At 26.4% G+C, this 10005-nt stretch overlaps 1 long non-coding RNA gene across 1 annotated transcript; it reads right to left on the minus strand.

Annotated features, from left to right (window-relative positions):
* Positions 1 to 1050: 1050 nt before the first annotated feature.
* On the minus strand, positions 1051 to 1571 carry LOC136998757 (uncharacterized). The gene is made up of 2 exons (XR_010889293.1): positions 1432 to 1571; positions 1051 to 1280 (listed from the first exon to the last, which is right to left on the minus strand). It is a non-coding gene; the product is annotated as an uncharacterized lncRNA (long non-coding RNA).
* Positions 1572 to 10005: the final 8434 nt, after the last annotated feature.

Raw genomic sequence — 10005 nt, forward strand, 5'->3', positions numbered from 1 at the left:
AATGGATTTGAAAATACTATTCCACATTTTCTTTAAATGAAAATAATTAAATGTTGCGCAGAAAGTGAGTTTCTGAAAAATTTATTTTTGCAGTACTTTAAAGCGAAATATAATATAACTGGAAATATTGAAGAAAAAATAATATAGATTTTTTTTTATATTGCAAAAAATGTTATATATTTTGAAACTTACAGTAATTGTAAAAATTTTTAATTACATAAAATTAAAGAAATAAAAACACAACAGAAAATAAAAACAAATTTATTTTAAATGACGTACGTAATTTAAATTAAATTGCGTACGGAAATAAATTTATTTTTTGTAGTCTAACATTAAAAAAAAATTTTTTTTAAGAGCGTACAAAATATTAGCATTATATAATTAAAACACAATTTTGCTATATAATTATTTAGTTGTATTTTATAAGTATAAATTTTATCACATTATCATATGGCATTTATCCAAGTTTCTATTTAATATTATTTTTCTAATTATGAATTTAAGTTATTACATGCGCGCGAATCTTCCAAATATGTGTCATTTTTATAAGTAAACCTTAAGTAACAGAAACTAAATAAGCATGCAAACAATTATTACGTTATTTAGCCGAATAAATAAAAACTTTTTAAATGTGCATTATATAAAAATGATAGAGTGGCACAATTTTTTAGGTGTTTGTAATACTTGAAAGTATTCGCACACTATTTGTATATATTTTTACATGATATATATAATATGTTTAATTTTATTAACGTCTTATAAAGTTTTTTTACTATTATTCTTATTATTCTCACTTTTATTCCTATCTTTTAATTAACTTCTTTTATCTTAATTAACTTAATTAAGTTTAACTTATCTTTTAATCTTCAAATAATTATACATTTTTAAACAAACATAAGATTAAAAATTACTTTAAGTAAGTTTAATCCATACAAATATATTAAAAATGAATAATTCAAAAAACATGTCAGTAAGCATTAAAAAAACTAATTGATTATCGAATGTAACTGATAAGTAATTAAATTATCATTGTGTTATTAACCAAGAAAATCAAAAATTAATAAATAATATAACATAATGTTATAATACAAAAGTTTTAAAACAATTTTTTAAAAATTGTTATCAACCTCTTAAATCATGTGTTTTTTTAATCATCTATTTTCAGAATTAAGTCATTTTTCTTGTGTACTTTAGATTTCTTAAATCAGGATTGCTTTCGTCGATTGTAGTCCTACTTGAACGCTGTTACCATCACTCTCATTGTTAAACTCTGGATAAACCTATGTAAATAATTTAAAATTTATGAAAAACAAATTGTCTGGTTATTGCTCTTTTCACTACATATTTATTAAATTAAATGCGATTTAAAAAAGTAAAAGATTAATTGTACACATAAATACTAACAATAATATTAATAAAACAAATTGTCACCTGTTTTCTTCAGTTTGGTTGGCTTCCTGAGGGTCCAGCTATGTCATGCGGTCTTTGTGTACTTGTCAGCCTGTTCGGATGTGTAGTTGCAATGTGACGATCGAAATACCATAACGGAATGTTAAGAGATATTTTGCTGCTACAAATATTACATTGCACCTCAAAATCACTACTTTGTGCATAGTATTTCTGTTCCCAGCCACTCTTGCGAAATAATGTGTTATGAAAAGACTCAAAAGAATGATTGTCCAAGTGCGTTATTAAAAAATCATAAATACACTCAACAACATTATCACAGCAACGACATTGTAAGTAATATGAAGTAAAATACGTGAAGTACATCCATGGATATGTGTGTTCGTGTGCTGCTTCGTGATTGTATGTTTCTTCATGTTCTTTTTTCACGTGTTCAGTAAAGTTTATTGTATTGACGTAACAAGATTGAAAGTTGCAAAATTGACATTTTGCTTGAAAATCCTTTAATATATAATTTTTGCGCAGTTTTTCCATATCTTTTGTAGATATATTAAAATGCAATTCTTTCGGATGATTTTCAATTATATGATTAGGCACAAAAGGAAAAATATTAATGGTTATGTTTTTGCAACAAATAGTACATTTGATCTCTGGAGTGTCATCACTTACTTTAAAATATTTCATCATCCAAGGGTTATCTATAAAATTACTTAGTTCTTCCTCAGAATGCTTCTGTAACAGATGTGTCGTTGTAGATTCACAATCAACCAGGAAGAATTCACCACACATGAGACATTTTGAGTATGGTATCTCTTTATCGGAAATATATTCAAACGAATACTTAAAATATATCCATGGTTTTTGATCGATGTGTTCGTTCTCCCATTTAAAGATTGCTTTATGCTTGTTCTCTATATGCATAAAAATGTGTGAAGAAGAAATATAATTACATTCATAGTTGCAATTTTGCAATTTGCATCTTGTTCGAAAATTCGGCAATTTGGTATAATATTTCCATATGTTTTCTTTAACTTCCATAATGTTTGAATTCATAACGGATTCTGACGAAAGAATTATGTCGCGTGTTTCTTGCGCATTTCTCAATTCTTCCGAATGTTTACTTACTATATGTTTATTTAAATAACGAGGAAAACCAATATATAATTCCTGCGTACACACCGTACATTTTATTTGAAAATCACTAATTCTCGTACAATATTTCCATGTCCAATCGTAAAATACGTAATTCTCCACTTCGTTAACATGTTTTTGGTGTAAATGATATGCTAAAGATTGAAAATCAGATTGAAAATTCTGACGACAGAAAAGACATTGTAAGGTAGAAGAATCGTTGTACTTGAAGCAAATCCATTCGTCTCGTTCTTTACATGCTTCTTCGTAATAAAATATTTCAACATGATATATTTTTATATGCTGATGGCAAATTGGTTTGATGTAAGTATATTTTTGTGCGCAAATTCTGCATTTTGCTTGGTAATCCGACACTTTTTCGAAATATTGCCACACGTTTTCTTTTGTTACTATAATTTTTGACATTGTGTCCGTTTCAACTTGCAGGTCGGAGATAACTGAGTATGGTACAGGAGGACGAAGAAATACGTATAATTTTCCATTTCAATGTAAATATTAATATGTCAGTTAAACGTATCTAATAAATAACAGGAGATACGGTAGCATCTCATTCGTTAACCTTTGTGATAATAACAATGCTGTGTAGGACGTGTTACAAGGTATCCATTAAATAAATAATGTTTACAAAAATATTATATATTTAATTATTTACTTATATAAAATAGTAGCGATATTAAATAATAGCAATCAAAGAAATACGCGTAGTTGGCCAAATTCACTGATAAAAATAATTGTTACATTAATTACAGCTATATAAAATTGCGCATTTATTTTCGAATCTTTAATATATTGTCTCAATATATTATAGAATATAATAATATAATTTTAGCTTGGAATTTAGTTTCTTAATAATTTATAAAATATTTTGTTAATTTTACTGTTAAAACATTATCAATTTATTTGTACAAATTTTATTAATAAGTTTTTTCCTTTTTCGCTATTTAAAGTTTTTGATATAAAGTAAAAATAGAAGTAGATAAAATTACTTTTTAATTATAAGTTGCATTTTTAAAAGAAATTAAAGTAAACAGACATCGTAAATTAAAAACAAGCTAAGAAAATTGGATTAAACTTGGAGCTAAATAACGAATCAATTTTATTAATTTACATTGTTATATTAACATTACATTCTATTTGCAAGTAACGCAAACATACATTGAAAAAAATCGATGATAAATTGAACTATATTTGCATGGTAAACGAATTATAGTCGGAATACTCATTTTTTATAGTAAATTCTACTATAATACTAGTTATATAACCCTATACGCATGGTTCTGAGAAACAATGAAACTTTTTACTATAAATTTTAGTGAAATTATGGTTATTTCAACTATTTTTTTTTTTCAGTGTAAATATGCGATAACAGTTGGAACTTATTTTGCTATCTGTATAACAAAAATGCATGAAATTATAATTCTTTCTCATGAAAGATTTCCGCATATTGTAGTATTATGAGTCACATCCGAGATTCACATTAGATTATGCTTCAGAAAATAAATTTACGAAAAATTGAAATCATATCAATTATATGATTTCAATTTTAGTGCATTTTGTTCTGAAAATACAAATTTTATTCTTTAATTTGCAATTTTTAGTTCAGTATCTAACTTGAAAAATGTTTTAAACAAAATATGGAATAAAACATTTGAAGAAAAATAACGAAATATTTGTCTCAATCTATGCTATTCCATCTTTTCCGCAATGAGGTTTGTGTGCAATATATTGATGTCATTGTTAATTTGTTACATTATTTATAATTTATAATTTATAATATTATCACACATGCAATAAAACGAAAGAAAGAGACGAAGACCGTCCAGTTGTCTGAAATTTTTTCACAAGTTGCATTTTATTTGCATATGTAATGATTTTTTTGTTTTTTTGACATAAAGAAATAATATTTGCAAAAAAGATTTAATATTGTGATCTTTTCGTATAATTACAAATTCTCATAAACATATCAATATTACTATTTTATAATAAAAAATTAATAAAATAAAAAATACTAACTTTTACTTAATTACGCTTGCATTTTTAAATAGCTTACTAAAGAAAATTTTTATTGTGATCATTTTTCGGAAAATTTTTCTATTACAAAAAATTGTACGACTTTTTTATACAAATATTATATACTATATATAAATTAATCTTTGTATTTGGACCGAAATAAGATAACTACAATTCCGACTATTAGAATCACTAATTCTGATATAAAAAAGCATCAATAAGAGCATCACATTAAATCATTGTTGCACTTGATGCATCTCGTGCTGAATTTCATTGTATAATTATTTTGGCAAATATTATTTTGTGGAGTATTCTAGAAACAGTCTTTAATGATCGTCAAAGAGACGTCGCGAATCTCGACAACCGCTGTTGGTCATCATAAAAAGTGGCTTGTAAACACAAGCTAATAACATTGACTTGAGACAGCCTTGATCATGGAAAGCTCGATGTGTGCGAACGACTCATTAAAGTTTACTCCGAGAAAATAAAAAATATATATTATATCATCGAAAAGGGGTATTTGTTCGTATTAAATTTTAAATACAAAAATTTCGAGATGTGTCTGTCTTTGCGAATATAAAACTTTACGATCGTGTAGTGCGTATTGCTTTCTTCGCTTTTACACTCTCGCAGTTACACTAATGTACAGTAGTCATCGTCCTGTATCTCAGTGATATGCTGATCAAACGTTTCGTACCTCGACTCGGCAGTCATTCTCCATGCATCTTGCAGATGTCCATTACTGTAGTCGCTATAATTCGTTACAAATTACGCAAAAATATGTTTTATGTTAGAATTAAGCGTGGCGCGCTCAGATCTATTAGTAACCATACTGAGTAACTCTATATAGAGGGCGTTCTATTATTTTATTTAGTGGTTGTAAAAACTATTGACTGACTTTACTTTCGCTTTACCTTTTTTCTGGTGTACGTTTATCTTTAACTAATCTAGCAGTATTGTTTCACGTATTCCTTTTTTTATGTTCTAAAACATTAATCAGTCCGCTACTGATTACTATAATCACGTGCTGCTATCGGGTGAATGTATAATAAACATATCAGTTATACAGAAATGTCTGTATTATTTTATAACCTATAGTAAACATTTTATTTGGCAACATTTTCAAAAATATTTTAAAACATTTTTATCCTATTGGATAGTATCAAAAAAAGTGACTAAGGTTTTAATTATTAATTCTTTATCGGAAAAAAAATGAAAATTATGTCTATAATTTTCTACAGCATTTTTCAAACAGCTTTCTTAATAAATTATTGAAACGAGTTTGACGATGTCACTTCATTTCAAAGTCGCGTGCGAGATATCCGTAACAAGTACATACATTAATGATTTGTTATTAAAAGCATGTAAGAATATTACATATATAATGTTTCATCATGTCCTACTTTTTCTTCTTTTATCTTTGCTTTAAAATGGATAAATCAGATTAATAAACAAAGTAACAAGTATAGTTTATATCTTAATATTAGAGCGCTTTGTTAGAAAATATAACTTTAACGTAACTGCAACTCATTATTTTAAAACATTTCAGCAAGTTTACAAAAATAACAATTAAAAAATAAAGTACGTAATTTTCTCGACTTTCGACAGTTATTAATAATTTACTTTTACATTTTATTTATCTAAATTTGTTAAATTTTACTACAGTGTAAATTTACGCGGACCCTTACTAGAAAACAGAAGATCTTATCTTTTGCAAATCTGTATAAACGAAATGCAATTATATTATCACTGTCGTCTATAATCGAAAAATTTAATCAAATAACGTTTATGTTTACGAAGCAGTCTATTGAATTAAGAAGCGTTTAATAGATTTGAAAATGCCATTCCACATTTTCTATAAATGAGAATAATTAAATGTTGCGCAGAAAGTGAGTTTCTGAAAAATCAACCTTTGCAGTACTTTAAAGCGAAATATAACTGGAAATATTGAAGAAAAGATAACATAGATTTTTTTTATATTGCAAAAAATGTTATATATTTTGAAACTTACAGTAATTGTAAAAATTTTTAATTACATAAAATTAAAGAAATAAAAACACAACAGAAAATAGAAACAAATTTATTTTAAATGACGTACGTAATTTAAATTAAATTACGTACGGAAATAAATTTATTCTTTGTAGTCTAACATTAAAAAAAAAAGTTTTTATGAGCGGAATATTAGCATAATGTAATTGAAACACATTTTTGCTGTATAATTATTGAATTGTATTTTATAAGTATAAATTTTATCACATTATCATTTGGCATTTATTCAAGTTTCTATTAAGTTTAAGTTTAATATTATTCTTCTAATTATGAATTTAAATTATTACATGCGCGCAAATTATCCAAATACGTGTCATTTTTATAAGTAAAACTCAAGTGACGGAAACTAAATAAACATGCAAACAATTCTTACGCTATTTAGCTGAATATATAAAAATTTTTTAAACGTGCATTATATAAAAATAATAAAGTGGCACAATTTTTTAGATGTTTGTAATACTTTAAAGAATTCGCACACTATTTATATATATTCTTACATTTTATATGTAAAATGTTTAATTTTATTAACGTTTTATAAAGTTTTTTTACTATTATTCCTATTATTCTTACTTTTATTCCTATCTTTTAATTAACTTCTTTTATCTTAATTAACTTAACTAAGTTTAACTTATCTTTTAATCTTCAAATAACTATACATTTTTAAACAAACATAAGATTAAAAATTACTTTAAGTAGTTTTAATCCATACAAATATATTAAAAATGAATAATTAAAAAAACATGTTAGTAAACCTTAAAAAAACTAATTGATTATCGAATATAACTGATAAGTAATTAAATAATCATTGTGTTATTAACGAAGGAAATCAAAAATTAATAAATGATATAACATAATGTTATAATACAAAAGTTTTAAAACAAATCTTTTTAAATCATTATCAATCTCTTAAACCATGTGTTTTTTGAATTATCTATTTTCAGAATTAAGTCATTTTTCTCGTGTACTTTAGATTTCTTAAATTAGGATAGCTTTCGTCGATTGTAGTCCTACTTAAACGTTGTTACCATCACTCCCATTGTTAAACTCTGGATAAATCTATGTAAATAATTTAATATTTATGAAAAACAAATTGTCTGGTTATTGGTTTTTTCACTACACATTTATTAAATCAAATGCGATTTAAAAAAGTAAAAGATTAATTGTACACATAAATATTAACAATAATATTAATAAAACAAATTGTCACCTGTTTTCTTCAGTTTCGTTGGCTTCCTGAGGGTCCAGCTATGTCATGCGTTCTCTGTGTACTTGTCAGCCTGTTCGGATGTGTAGTTGCAATGTGACAATCGAAATACCATAACGGAATGTTAAGAGATATTTTGCTGCGACAAATATTACATTGCACCTCAAAATCACTACTTTGTGTATAGTATTTCCTTTCCCAGCCACTCTTGCGAAATGATGTGTTAAGAAAAGACTCAAAAGAATGATCGTCCAAGTGCATTGTTAAAAAATCATAAATACACTCAACAACTTTATTACAGAAACGACATTGTAAGTAATATGAAGTAGAATACGTGAAGTACATCCATGGATATGTGTGTTCGTGTGCTGCTTCGTGATTGTATGTTTCTTTATGCTCTTTTTTTACGTGTTTAGTAAAGTTTGTTGTATTGACGTAACAAGATTGAAAGTTGCAAAATTGGCACTTGGCTTGAAAATCCTGTAATGTATAATTTTGGCTCAGTTTTTCCTTATTTTTTGTGGAGATATTCAAGTGCAATTTTTCCGGATGACTTTCAATTATATGATCAGACAATACAGAATTAATATGAATGGGTATCTTTTTGCAACAAATAGTACACTTGAACTCTGTAGTGTCATCACTTTGTATAAAATATTTCATCATCCAAGGGTTATCTATAAAATTACGTAGTTCTTCCTCAGAATGCTTCTGTAACAGATGTGTCGTTATAGATTCACGATCAACCAGAAAGAATTCATCACATATGAGACATTCTGAGTATAGTATCTCTTTATCGGAAATATATTCAAACGAATACTTAAAATATATCCATGGTTTTTGATCTTTGTGTTCATTTTCCCATTCCAAGATTGCTTTATGCTTTTCGTCTATGTGCATGAGAAGAAGTACATAAGAAATATAATGACATTCAAAAGTGCAATTTTGCGAATTGCATCTTGCTCGAAAATTCGGCAATTTTGAATAATATTCCCACATGTTGTTTTTAACTTCAATAACCTTTGAATTGCAAACGGATATTGACGAATGAACTACGTTGCGTGTTTCTTGCGCATATCTTAATTCTTCCGAATGATTAATTACTATATGATTACTTAAATTCTTATTGAGAAGTATACTATATTTGCCGGAACACTCGTTACATTTCAATTGGAAATCACTACTTTTCTTAAAATATTTCCATATCCAAGCGTGAAGTACGTAATTCTTTACTTCGTTAAAATGCTTCTGGTGTAAATGAGATGCTAAAGATTGAAAATCAGGTTGAAAATTTTGACGACAGAGAAGACATTGTGAGGTCGAAGTATCGTTGTACTTGAAGCATATCCATGGCCATTCTTGTCTTCCTTTACATGTTTCTTCGTATTTGAATATTTCAGGATGTCTACCTTTTGTATGTTCACGAAATTTTGGATCGACGTAAATATATTTTTGTCTGCAAATTCTGCATTTTGCTTCATAATCCGACACTTTTTCGCAATATTGCCACACGTTTTCTTTCGTTACTTTAATTTCTGACATTGTGTCCGTTTCAACTTACAGGACGCAGATAACTAAGTACGACACAGGAGGACGAAGAAATACGTATAGTTTTCCATTTGAATGTAAATATTAATATGTCAGTTAAACCTATCTAATAAATAACAGGAGATACGGTAGCATCTTATTTCTCAACTTTTATGATAATAACAATGCCGTGTAGGACGTGTTACAAGGTATCCATTAAATAAATAATGTTGTTAAAAATATTATATATTTAATAATTTACTTATATAAAATAGTAGCAATATAAAATTACGCATTTATTTCTGAATCTTTTAATGTATTGTCTCAATATATTATGCAATATAATAATATAATCTTAGCTTGGAATTTAATTTCATAATGATTTATAAAACATTTTGTTATTTTACTGCTAAAACATCATATATTAGTTGTACATATTTTATTACTAAATTTTTTTCTTTCTCACTATTTGAGTTTTTGATAAAGGAGCAAAAATGGAAGTAGATAAAAATGCTTTTTAATTATAAATACCAATTTTAAAAGAATTTAAAGTAATCAGACAGCGCAAATTAAAAACAAGCTAAGAAAAATAGAATAAACTTGAAGCTGAATAACGGAACAATTTTATTATTTTACTATGTTACATTATCATTTCT

The sequence above is a fragment of the Linepithema humile genome, chromosome 3 (assembly GCF_040581485.1).
Source record: "Linepithema humile isolate Giens D197 chromosome 3, Lhum_UNIL_v1.0, whole genome shotgun sequence".
NCBI lineage: Eukaryota > Metazoa > Arthropoda > Insecta > Hymenoptera > Formicidae > Linepithema > Linepithema humile.